The sequence below is a fragment of the Ranitomeya variabilis genome, chromosome 3, assembly GCF_051348905.1.
Source record: "Ranitomeya variabilis isolate aRanVar5 chromosome 3, aRanVar5.hap1, whole genome shotgun sequence".
In the NCBI taxonomy this organism is placed as follows: domain Eukaryota; kingdom Metazoa; phylum Chordata; class Amphibia; order Anura; family Dendrobatidae; genus Ranitomeya; species Ranitomeya variabilis.
The window spans coordinates 484,325,427-484,337,441 of record NC_135234.1 but is presented as its reverse complement, the minus strand read 5'-3'; the positions used below and the strand labels follow the sequence as shown (position 1 = coordinate 484,337,441).

General features: G+C 42.1%; 1 protein-coding gene and 1 long non-coding RNA gene across 2 annotated transcripts in view; one reads left to right on the top strand and one right to left on the bottom strand.

The window, feature by feature from the left end:
- The first annotated feature begins 2,444 nt into the window (after window positions 1–2,444).
- On the top strand, window positions 2,445–5,871 carry LOC143816418 (uncharacterized). Its single transcript, XR_013223940.1, has 3 exons — window positions 2,445–2,495; window positions 3,471–3,646; window positions 5,266–5,871. It is a non-coding gene; the product is annotated as an uncharacterized LOC143816418 (long non-coding RNA).
- Window positions 5,872–6,237: 366 nt separating this feature from the next.
- IMPG2 (interphotoreceptor matrix proteoglycan 2) overlaps window positions 6,238–12,015 on the bottom strand; it is a 129,355-nt gene continuing 123,577 nt past the window's right edge. Inside the window, exon 21 of the mRNA XM_077299206.1 lies at window positions 6,238–7,104. The gene's annotated coding sequence lies outside the window, so the exon portion shown is untranslated. The remainder of the gene's footprint in view (window positions 7,105–12,015) is intronic.

The window sequence follows — 12,015 nt, the reverse complement described above, 5'->3', positions numbered from 1 at the left end:
CAGCTTATGGGTGGCTCCCCTATATATTTATTCTGGTCTGGAGGGAAATTTAGGTAGTTCCTGTCAGGGAATGCCAGAGAGGAGCTTGTCAAGGAACATCAGCTTAGGCATGGTTGGTAAGAAAGGAGTATAGCTGAGCAGACATGGGAGTCTGCAGCCTCTGGCAGAAAGAGAAGAGAGCAGTCAGAAGGACTGGTGGGGCCATGCAGCCACGAGAAAGTGCTGCAGCTCCTGGACAGAGATAACACAGAAGGAAGAACAGCTTGTAGTGAACGTGCAGGAGAGCGAAGCACAGGAGAGTGACCACTGGGGAGGACAGCTGCGATTGGGCTACCTCCCTGCAAAGCACAGATACCGGTAGCCAGAAGGCCGAGGTTGTGAGGGACTCCAAGAATTAGAGCAGAAACCGGCAGGACAGCTGGAGTTCACGTCACCTGTCTGCCCTAATATCCAGGAGACACAATGGCACATAGAGCCCAGGTCGTGATAGACCCTGTAAAAAGGCTCGAGCCATCTGTCATTTTTCATGCTATGAGTAGTTAATATTTTGCATAATAATCAAATAACAGCAACAAAACTTTTGTAGCTAAAAGTTACACCATTTTCATGTTTCCTATAAAGTAAAAGAAAACAACACCACCAACCAAGCTTGTTAGTATGCCATAAGCAGGTTATGTTCTTAGAATGTAAAGCTTAAAGGGGTTATCCGGGCATTTGGGCTTTTTTTGGCTAGGGGGCTATAAATTTACAGGCAGGTACTTGCTAACTGCTTGAAAGCTCTGCCTGGCGTCGATCTCCATTGGCTCAAAGCGGTCACAGATTGTTCTTAGAAACAATTCTGTGGCTTCCGGTGACATAATGTCAATATAGCAGCTTTATCTTTTCTGCTTTGCTCTGTTGATTGGGCATCTCTGCCAATATCAGGGTGTATGACTGCGGGGAGCTGGTTGTCAATCGTCATGATGTTGTCAGTGATACCCCATCGACAGAGCAGACCAGAAGAGGAAGAGCTGCTCAGTTTAGTTGAGCGGACCATGACCCCTCTGAGCTGAGCAGTTAGCAATTACTTACCTGTAAAATCTTAACCACCATAGCAAAATATATATAAATAAGTAAAGTCCTAGATAACCCTTTTAACATATAAGCACTTTCCATGACAAGTGAACAGCAATATTCGCATTGAGAATAATAGGATCCATCTGTACAATAGATTAAAACACAGACAAAAGAGTCACTAGTAAGGATATATATTTGAAAGTGATATCAAAGTACAAAAAACAGAAACATTTCCGTGTGTAATAGGTACAATAATCATATAACAGACAACAAAAAATGAACCATTGAAACAAGTCATTGGGTGATATTCATCAAGTTGATACTGGTTCGTCCAGTAAGACAAAATTTAAAGAAAATCTGTAAAGTCAATCAATTCCCAGCAGAACACTTTTTAGTGTCTATAAGTACATTTAGCTTATTATAATATACAATGTGATTTCTGTTGTATATTCGTGCTGTTTTGTTTTTGTTATTTTGGTATATATTAGGTGGAGAGAATGTAAATCTAACCCAACAAAGTGACATATTATGGAGTGTAACGCTCAGCATTGACATGTATGGATATAGTATAACTGAAGATTGATGAAGTGCACCCTCTATATACATATGAAAACATCTGTTTACCAATACAGAAGGCACACCTTAAACATTAAATTACACAAATACCAGAAACATAAAGCAAACCAGAAAGTAGCAAACAGTTGTGTGAGCAAAATGTGGTTTGGTTGTAAAACAAAAATACGTCCATACAGTTTTATGTACAGTGTTGTGTAAGCTTAAATCCCACAGATATGAAATACAGAGAAATACAATAATCCTGAAAATACCATTACCAGGGTGTATTCCTTTAAGGCTGTGTGCCCACGTTGCATTTTTTATGCATTTCTGCCGCGTTGCTGCAGCGGAAACGCATAAAAACGCTTAAAAATCGCATTCCCATGCAATCCTATGGGATTCCACAGTTGCTGTGCCCATGCTGCGGATTTTCCCGCTGCGGAATCACATAGCGGTAAAATCCGCAGCATGTTCATTATTTCTGTGGAATCGCGGCGATTCCGCAGCCATAGGATTGCATTTAAACGCTCACTTTACGTATGTGGCTATGCCCACCATGCGTAAAGTGAGCGCTTCATGTGTGGATAGTACCCTGGTCTGGAGGAGAGGAGACTCTCCTCCAGGCCCTTGGGAACCATATTTCTGTAAAAAAAAAAAAAGAATTAAAGTAACAAATAGGGGGATATACTTGCCTTCTGATGGCCCCCTGGAGGCCTCTCAGCTGTGCACACAGCGGCTTCCGTTCCCAGGGATGCATTGTGTGAATCACCTGGGATGACGTCGCGGTCATGCAACCGTGATGTCACAAAGGTCCTTCGTGCAAAGCATCCCTGGGAACGGAACGTACCAAGAGCACCGCTGAGGAGATCAGGGGCCGTCGGAAGGTGAGAATAACCTTATATTTTATTTTTTTATTATTTTTAACATTCTGTCTTTTACTAGTGATGCTGCATATGCAGCATCAATAGTAAAAAGTTGATCACACTTGACCAACCTGTCAATCACTTTTCCAAGCGATGCTTCAAATCGCTTGGAAAACGCAAGCATTCTGCAAGCTAAAAAATGCTTGTGTTTTGCGGGAAAATGCATGCGAATTCCTCATGCTTTTTACCTGATGCAGGGAGTTGCGGAAATGCCTGTGGACATTTCCGCAGCATTTCTGCAACGTGGGCACATAGCCTAAATGTAAACTAGCCAATCATCAGTCCAGGAGGATTGTGGAGATTACCTTAAACAATTAAATACTTTAACGCACGATGCAGAAACATGTTTATTTCAATAGGGAGAGGAGAGTACACCACTGTAGAATACCCCTAAAATCTACAACCCCAATTCCAAAACAGTTGAGATGTCATGTAAAATAGACATAACATAACTGATACCTGTGCTAAAAAAAATAAAAAAACGATAACCTGTGGGGGAAATAAAAGATGCAAACAGGTATGCTGCACACCCTGATAAATGTGTGCAAATTTAGACAAGATGTCTCAACGAAACATAAATAAGTATATTCCTTGTGATCTAGTGTGTCCCCCCAGGAGCTCATAGAAACCACAAGTATGCTGAATGGCAAAAGTCTTAATATATACATCGACCGCACAATAAGTGTGTGTGTAAATGAACATAATTAACAACAATAAATGAGCAGTATGTGGGATATAGCGTGTTTACAGACTCTTTTGATGAAGGAAGCCAAGCTTTTCGAAACACAGAAGGAAAAGGTCTTGCAGACCTCATTGGCTTCCGTACCCTGTGGACTGCGTGACGTCACATGCTGTTTTACCTGTGGCAGTGTTACTTTCCGGGCTGCCTGTTTTCTGCACTGCAGATTCACATGCTTCATTTTTTTCTTCTCCAAGGACATCTCTAGACCCGTAGAGCGTGGATTTTCCTGCTCTTCTATTTCCAACTGGTATAGCTAAGAACTTTGCTGGACTACATAGCGTTGAGTAGGTCAAATAACTACTTCATTTATTTGCATTACAATATGTGTCGAGTGTTTTAACAACTAAGATCTTTTCTGGACTGCATAGCGGTGACTAGGGCCCTCACTTATTCTGTTAAATCTACATTGTTAATTTATATTGTTAATCTATATTGTTGTTCACTATATTTATTGAGTTCTCTAACATGTAATGGGATACACATTGGCTCATAAGCTTTAGTGTCAGGGTGGACTAATTTAGGCTGATCCCAACATGTTTTCAATTTTATTCACAATTTTTTTATAAATTATTTATTGCAGCCTAATTGGATATCCACCCTAGACCTTGCTACTTCGTGTACAGCGCTCTTTTGTTGTTCTTTTTATTTGTGTTCATTTACACACATTTATTTGTGCTGTTGATGTATATATAAAGGCTTTTGCCATTCAGCATACTTATTGTGGTATCTATGAGCTCCTGAGGGGACACACAAGAGTAAAATAATATACCTACTTATGGTTTCTTGAGAAGCCATGTAAAATGCAAAAAAAACAAAATACAATTATTTGGAAATCTCTAACATTTTAATCGCAACAGAACAAACAACACAGATCAGAAGGTGAAAGTTAGACATTTTTCAATTTCATTTGAAACAATAAACTCATTTAAAAATTGGTGGCAGCAATACTTCTCTAAAAAGTTGGGACAGGATTAACAAAAGGCTAGAAAAGTAAATGTTGCTAAGGAAAAACTGCTGGTGGGTAAATGCACAAATAATTATTTAATTAAAAATACATGTTACAGAGACTGACATTCTCAGAACCAAACATAGTCAGAGGTTCACCAATCTGTGAACAACTTCATCTAAAAATTGTGGAACACTTTAATAAAATGTTCCTCTACATAAAATTGCAAAGACTTAAATATCTGACCAGCTACAGTACATAATATCATCAAAAGATTCAGAGATTCTGGAGAAATCCATGTGCACACGGAACAAGGATGGCAGTCAATACTGGACACTTGCGATCTTTAAGCTCTCAGGTGGCACTACATTAAATATAGGCATGATTCAGTCATGCAAATTACTGCATGGGCTCGGCGATACTTCCAAAAATCATTGTCTGTGAACACAGGTCGATTTGCAATCCACAAATGCAAGTTAAAGCTCTACAATGTAAAGAAAAAAGCCAAGTATCGACACAATCCTGAAATGCTTATGTCTTCTCTGGGCCAACGCTCATTTAAAATGGACTAAGGCAAAATGAAAAACTGTTCTATGACTCAAAGTTTGGAATTCTTTATGGAAACCACAGACGCTGTGTCCTGCAGACTCAAGAGGGGATGGACCATCCAGCTTGTTATTAGCACACAATTTTAAACCCTACATCTCGCATGGTATTGGGCTGCATTGCTGCCTATGTCAGCAGCAGCTAACACATCTTGAAAGGCACTGCCAATGCAGAGCATTATATAGAGGTTTTAGAACAACATATGCTCACATTCAGACATCACCTAGTTCAGGGAAGGTCCTGTATATTTTAGCAGGATTGTACCAACGTTTTTCAGATGTGATGCTGACATCAATTTGTGAATGAGTTAATTTTTTTCAAATGAAATGGAAAATGTCTGACTATCAACTTCTATATGTGTTTTGTACTCTGCTGTAATAAAATATGGCTGTAAGAGAATTCATTATCATTGCATTCTTATTTTTCGTCTTTCGCAGCTTCCCAACTTTTATGGAATTGAGGTTGTAACATGCCCAGTGCTTCTTTCTCCCACCACTTGTGGAAAGCCTGGAGGCTAGATCCACATAAGATGACCTGAAGATCATCGTTCTCTATTCCGTATGTACCCGGGTAATAATTTAGTTAAATATAGTAAAAGCTGTCAACAGGTACAGCTAATGGGCTTGGTAACTTCATTGGGAAGTTGTTTAATCTTTTTCCTTTCCAAAGTACAAATCTCAGAGGGAACACTGCTGATCATCCCATCATTAGAAGCTGGCTAGCCTATCTTTTCTTTCATGTGTATGACCGGCTTTAAAGAAACCCTCCTATGACCTTTTTTTTTTCACCAATTCTGGGCACATGTGTATGTAATATTGTGTGTGTTAATGTACTCAACCACTGCTGTCATCTCTGATATCCAGAGCCATTCTGCTCCTCTTCTCAGTGATGTCACCACACTTCTGACATTAAGCATGATCCGGAAGACTCTTTTACAATGTAATCTTTTGAAGCCTCGTTCTGATGGTCAATAGTCTTGCATTGTAAAATCTACTGCCGTATCATGCAGAGCGCAGTGTGATCCTGAGAGCCTGAATAGTGGTGATGTCTCTCAAAAGAGGAGCGGAATGGCGCCGAATCCCAGAAAGGTGGTAGGTGAGTATACTAACACCTTCTACATAAATATTTGCATAGATTTAATGAAAAAAACTTCATGGAATGGGTTCTTAAATCTGAATCCGTAGAGCACATTCAGTTGTCACACTGATATATCAGAAATTTTGTTTTCTGAATTGACAAATATTTTAAAAACATTTTTTATCTATTTAGAAAATAGATAGATGTATAGACAGACAGACAGACAGACATGACATTGATAGGCATGAGCCATTATATAGATATATATCTACCTCATATCAGATATGAGTTATTTTGATGTTTTCACCTGAATTAACTCTTTTATGTTAGGTGCACCATTGTGAGTTACCCAGAGACAGCTTCTAGCAATCTTTTCCAGAGCAGAGTTATCAATCCTGAAGTTTCAAGCAATTTGCAAAGCCTACCGCTGATTTGGACTGTCCTGTTTACAGCTGTCAGATGGGGTGAATCAAAATGCGCCCCCTTCCAATATCATGGGGCCATTTAACAAGAAGAAGCAAAGTCCTTTATCACAGTCATGTATAGAAAAACAGATCTTCATACATGTGGACATTTCTTCACAACGTCACGGTGTCTCCTTAATACACTTATATATGACGTTGTCTTGCCCGTACAATGTCTAAGCGGTATTTTGTTCCCTGCATTATGATATTAAAAACTCCACCTTGAAAGAGAAGGTAGATTGTATCATGTATCATGACACCATCACTTTCTGAATTAACAACCATCCTCTCTGAAGAGACCCATAGGTAATCCACAGAGTTTACCATCTAGTGGCTGACAGCTCGGTTGATGTCATATATTAGAAGGCAGTTGACATGAATGTAAGTGACAGACATCTCTATGAACTTTTGGTCTGTGTTCCAATTATGAGACAAAATAGCCATAAAGTCTTACATACAGTACATGTGCATGTCCCTTTCAACAATATTCCGATAGCTGACTAATGGTATTGAAAAACTAAGAAAAGATCACAAATACAAAAGTAGCAGTGAACATATAAAAAAAAGTGGTTAGAAACATTTGTCCTCCTAGCATTAAACACAATATTCACCCATTATTTCACAATTCACAGCTACATATATACAATTGTGGCATAAACTGATTCTTTATGAGGTAACTCATTTCTTCTGTAATGGCAAAAAGTGATGTTTCTTCAGAAATACTTTTCTGTATTCCTAAAACCAAGAACAAAAGAAAGTATAAAGAGAATACAGTTAGATAACCATCACATACATGGGGAGGATTTTTATAAACATCTTGAGTTTAACATATGCAACATATGATAACACAAAGGTTTTTGCCTCATGTACGGACTGCTAAATTCCAGTAACTCAATGGCTGATGCAAGATGTCCTGATATTCTGTTAGGAATGGAGCAAATTTTTGTCATCGCTGCTCAACTCTTATTCAATTAAATGTGCTTCCTCCATACATTGTTTACTTGTGTCTGTAAGGCCACGTGCACACATTCAGTATTTGGTCAGGATTTTACCTCAGAATTTGTACGCCAAAACCAGGAGTGGGTGAAAAATGCAGAAGTGGTGCATAGGTTTCTTTTATACTTTTCCTCTAATTGCTCCACTCCTGGTTTTGGCTTACAGATACTGAGGTAAAATACTGACCAAGTGGAGCTAATAACAACTGATTGATGCAGATGCTGTATCGGACCCCCACCAATCTGATAATATTGACCTAAGGACAGGTCATTAATATCAAAGTATTAGATAGCCCCTATAAAGGGGTTGTCACAACTTCTGAAAGAAACTTTGCAATTTACCTGTTTCTAAAAATTCTATCCATTGTCAAGAATGGAGGAATTTTTAATTGTATAGTTTACTGTTTGTTGCCTAGGTTACCAGAAACCTCTGCAGTTTATCAGAGATGGACAGTCTTCTAGGCAAGGAGTACACGCTTTCAAGCTTTTTGTTATGCAGCTTGCAAACACTGCTCTGAAGCTGTCCAGATGTCTGGATCCAGCCAGCTTCAGTGACCCTGTGCAACAGTTGGGACCAGTGGCCCTGCCATGCCACTGGTCAGACCTGTCAATTATGAGGAACGCACCATTCCCAGGTAGGCAGAAAGCCAAGTGGTTGGGGAGTGGTGCGCCCCTGAAGGCAGAAGGCGAGAATAGAATAACCCTGTAATACAACAAATAAGTGATTTCCTCTGTACAATATTAGATCTAACACACAACTTACTAAGAACATATTCAATGAGGTTAGTCATCTGAACAATCAGAAAAGTTACAGCCCATTTTCATGTAAAGCAGACTAATTTCATACAGTTGAAGCTAATCAGCAGTATTTCACACATTGCATGAGGCTAAAAAGCTGTAGTAAAGGAAATAAGCTATAAAGATAAACTTCAACCATCTTAAAAAGGTTATCCCTAAAATAAATATGAATTTATTCCATGAGATCTTGAAATATATAACACATATTGATTTGGAATAATTAAAAAAAAAACACTCATATCTAAAAATTGCCATAGAAAATTTGTTATTGCGCCTCTTGTGTTGTTCTGATTTCCTTTCAGAACAATCCCCTTAGGATTCCATTGCAGGTAGTCCCACATGCCAGGAGATCAGTCCCACCACACCGATTCCCTCGTGCCTGGGGGGGTGCAGAGTAATTCCTGCTATCGTACTGTCAAGGTGAAAATGTATTTTCTTATATACCTTTGTATTTTTATATAAATCTTTATACTCTTTTTGTACTGCTATACTTTTATACTGTGAAACAATAAGTTTTTCCTATCTGCTAGTTAATGCAAATGTAATTGTATTTAAAGATGGACGCCAGAGTTCAGTTTCGTTTCTGGTTTGTGTCTGGAGGGATGAATCATTTCTTTGGAAACGAAACTAAAGGAATGATAAGAAGAGGAGGAATTCACCAGGAGATGTTCGACGAATCAGAGAGACTGAGCACTAGATGTATGCTGCTTAAACCCCACCCATTGCATTCCCTTTTTAGTACTATGTATTGAAGAATAAAGCACAGTTGCTGCTCAGCTCCTCACTGAGGTGAACGCAAGAGCATCAGCAAAGATTGAATCAGCTACGTGTCTGAATCATTTCTTTTTCCGGTACCAGAAGTTCTGCGCTCACATTACAATTTGGAATGACTGGTGAATGAGGATTAATTGTCGTTATTACGGCCCCGACAATTTTGGCGCGACCAACGGGGGGCGTGGCCAGCGATCCGAGACTCTCTGGACCCATGCCTGGATGTCTGTGGATGATACCCGTAGTGGCTGACCTCGAGGACTGATCACCCTCCTGATACGGTAAGTGGCGATCATATACACTGTATGTGTCACACTTGCTAGTGTCTCAGCCGTTATTGGTTTGTCTGTGGTCTCTTTTTGGGTCTGGAGAGTGACCGGTCGAGTGGTGAGATCGAATGTGATCCTGTGCCACGCTCTGAACCAGCAACTGAGAGATGTCGCATCCTGTGCGATCTCTGTACACCACACCTTCTCCACCGGTCATTGTACTCCATTCAACCATCCTACCCGTGACTATTGTCTAGTAGTGAAGTGGACTGAAGAAAAAAAAAAAAAAAAAATTTGAGCCAGTTGTAGATTGTGGGGCAGCTTAGAGAAAGGGATAGGAGACGCAGCCTCTGTGATATTGTGCTGACAGGTAACTAAGGCGTTCCGTGAGGGGACCACCTGTCCAGGCAGGTAACTAAGGCGTTCCGTGAGGGGACCACCTGTCCAGGCAGGTAACTAAGGCGTTCCGTGAGGGGACCACCTGTCTAGTTAGGTAACCTAAGACGTTCCGTGAGGGGACCACCTATATTTTTGTGGAGGGGTCTCATTAGGAGGCTGCCTCCCAACGGTTGGAATATCGTGGCAGGATAGTCTGTAATCACTGTGTTCTGGTTTAGGGACAGGAAACATTGAGCGCGAGGCTCTTTTCCTAGTACGTCGAACGTGAGGCTCCGTACTGTGGAACTCAGTGTCGACGATCGCTGCTAGTGGTTTTACTGCAGGAAACCATAGTATTCTGTAAGAGTCATGTTGCGTCTCTTAAAGCAGAAGAAGTCAGTGCCCCACAAGTTAGATGAGGATGCTGTGGAAGTCAAGGCAATAGTTCAGTCACGGGAGGGCAAGAAGGCAGTCAAGAATGTTGAGAGATTGTATAAGCATGTAGGATTGCCCTCGTCAGGGAGACTACAGCCGGCTATGTGGAATAATCTCATAGAGAACAAACGAGGCATGTTGAAAGATAAAGGATTGTTAGAACAAGCACAAGCTCATCTGCGAGTTGCGCGGGGCTTGAAGAATGAAGGATGGAAAGAGGTCGATGGGGGGGGAGGTTCAGACAATGCGGAGCCCATGTTTGGTTATAAAATGCCTTTGAGCTGTGATTTTACAGATTGTAAAATGGCCGCCGTGCCACTGGTGATGAAAATGCAGTCCCAACCACCACCATATAATGGCGATGGGCCAAACTCTCCAGAAGCGTGGGTGTGTCCTGCTTGTGGCGTGCAGAATCCAAACTGGGTGGAAACCTGCCGTGTGTGTGGGGCGGGTCGTCCTCGGGGTTCCGCCCAGATCATGGAAGGAAGTGGGGCATGCCACACTTCCTCCAGCGGCCATCTTGGTGCACCCGGAACTTCCCCCGGAAGTGGGGCATGCCACGCCTCCACCGGCAGCCATCTTGGTGCACCTGGAATTCCTCCCCAGCCACTATGTCCGCTGGTAACACTTTCTGGCGAGTACTATCAGGGACCACCACTTCCTGAGAAACCCCCAGCACCGACTGATGCTGCCTCCACCTCCAATGTTCCCGTACCCACTTCAGTCTCGGGGTCTAGTCTCCCAGTGCAACCCACTGTGATATTTGTAAACACGCCAGGTCAGGGTCCCTTTACCCTCGAAGCTCTGACCGGCAGTGCAGCTTTCCAGTCCGTAATGCGTAAGAGACGCCAAGCTATCGGAGATGATGAAGGATCAGAAGACCTGGACAACCAGGCTGCTACAATTCCCCCTGCCCTGCCAATGCTATTAGGTCCATTCGAATCCCCCTGGCTTGGAAGGAGCCCACTACCTACCCCTCTCAACAAATCCTTTAAGCTGCCCCATGACCCCGAAATCTGGTTCCCCTGTCATTCACGTTATTACATCACACCTCAGGGCTCCCAGGTTCTCTTCTCAGTAGGCTATGGAGACATACTTACCCACCAGGTGGGAGCCATAGTGAACCCAGCTAATTCTGCCCTGTCACATAGAGGTGGTTTGGCCCAACAGATAGCTAAAAAGGGGGGCCCATCCATAGCCCAAGAGTGTCAGGCCTACCTTGTCAATTATGGCCCCTTGCATCCAGGAGATGCTATGACTACCCAGGGAGGGAATTTGCCCTGTGATATAGTGCTACACACTGCAGGCCCTATATACGACCACAGGACACCCGAACATTGCCGTACAATGTTGCAGACTGCACTGCAGACAGTGGTCATCCTTGCAGGACGGCTAGGGAGAGATACACTTCCTCGTAGAACTTTGGCTGTACCATTGATATCTTCAGGACTCTTTGGATACCCACTGGGCCCCTGTATGAAGGAACATGTTGAAGTCATCAAGAATTGCCTCCAATCAACCCCAAATCTAGACTTACAAGAAGTCAGAATCGTCTGTTACCACGAGTCTGGATTAGAGGGCATCATGCCCTTGGTAGCTGAATACATGGTGCCACTGATGCATACGGGTATAAAGCCTGTGGATGAGATAACGCCCACAGCACCCCCAACTGCCCCGGAGGGCGAGGTAGTGACACATGACGAAGAAGAAGAAGAACTGAAGCTGAAGTACAAACCCTTCACTCCGGTACAGATTGATGCTATTGTCAGCAAGTTATGTGACCCAGACAAATTTCCCATGCAGTATGTGAGGAGACTGGAGCAGATTAGGAGCATCTATGGGGCTACATGGTCAGATCTATCAGGTATTACATCTATCAGAGCCTCCGAATACTTTCTCCCCACTATCATGAAGGAATTGGACCCCACTAAAGCAGGACCTCTCAATAAGTTCAAGTCTGGAAAGGAGTTTATTGCTCAACTCACAAAGTGGGCCCAGGA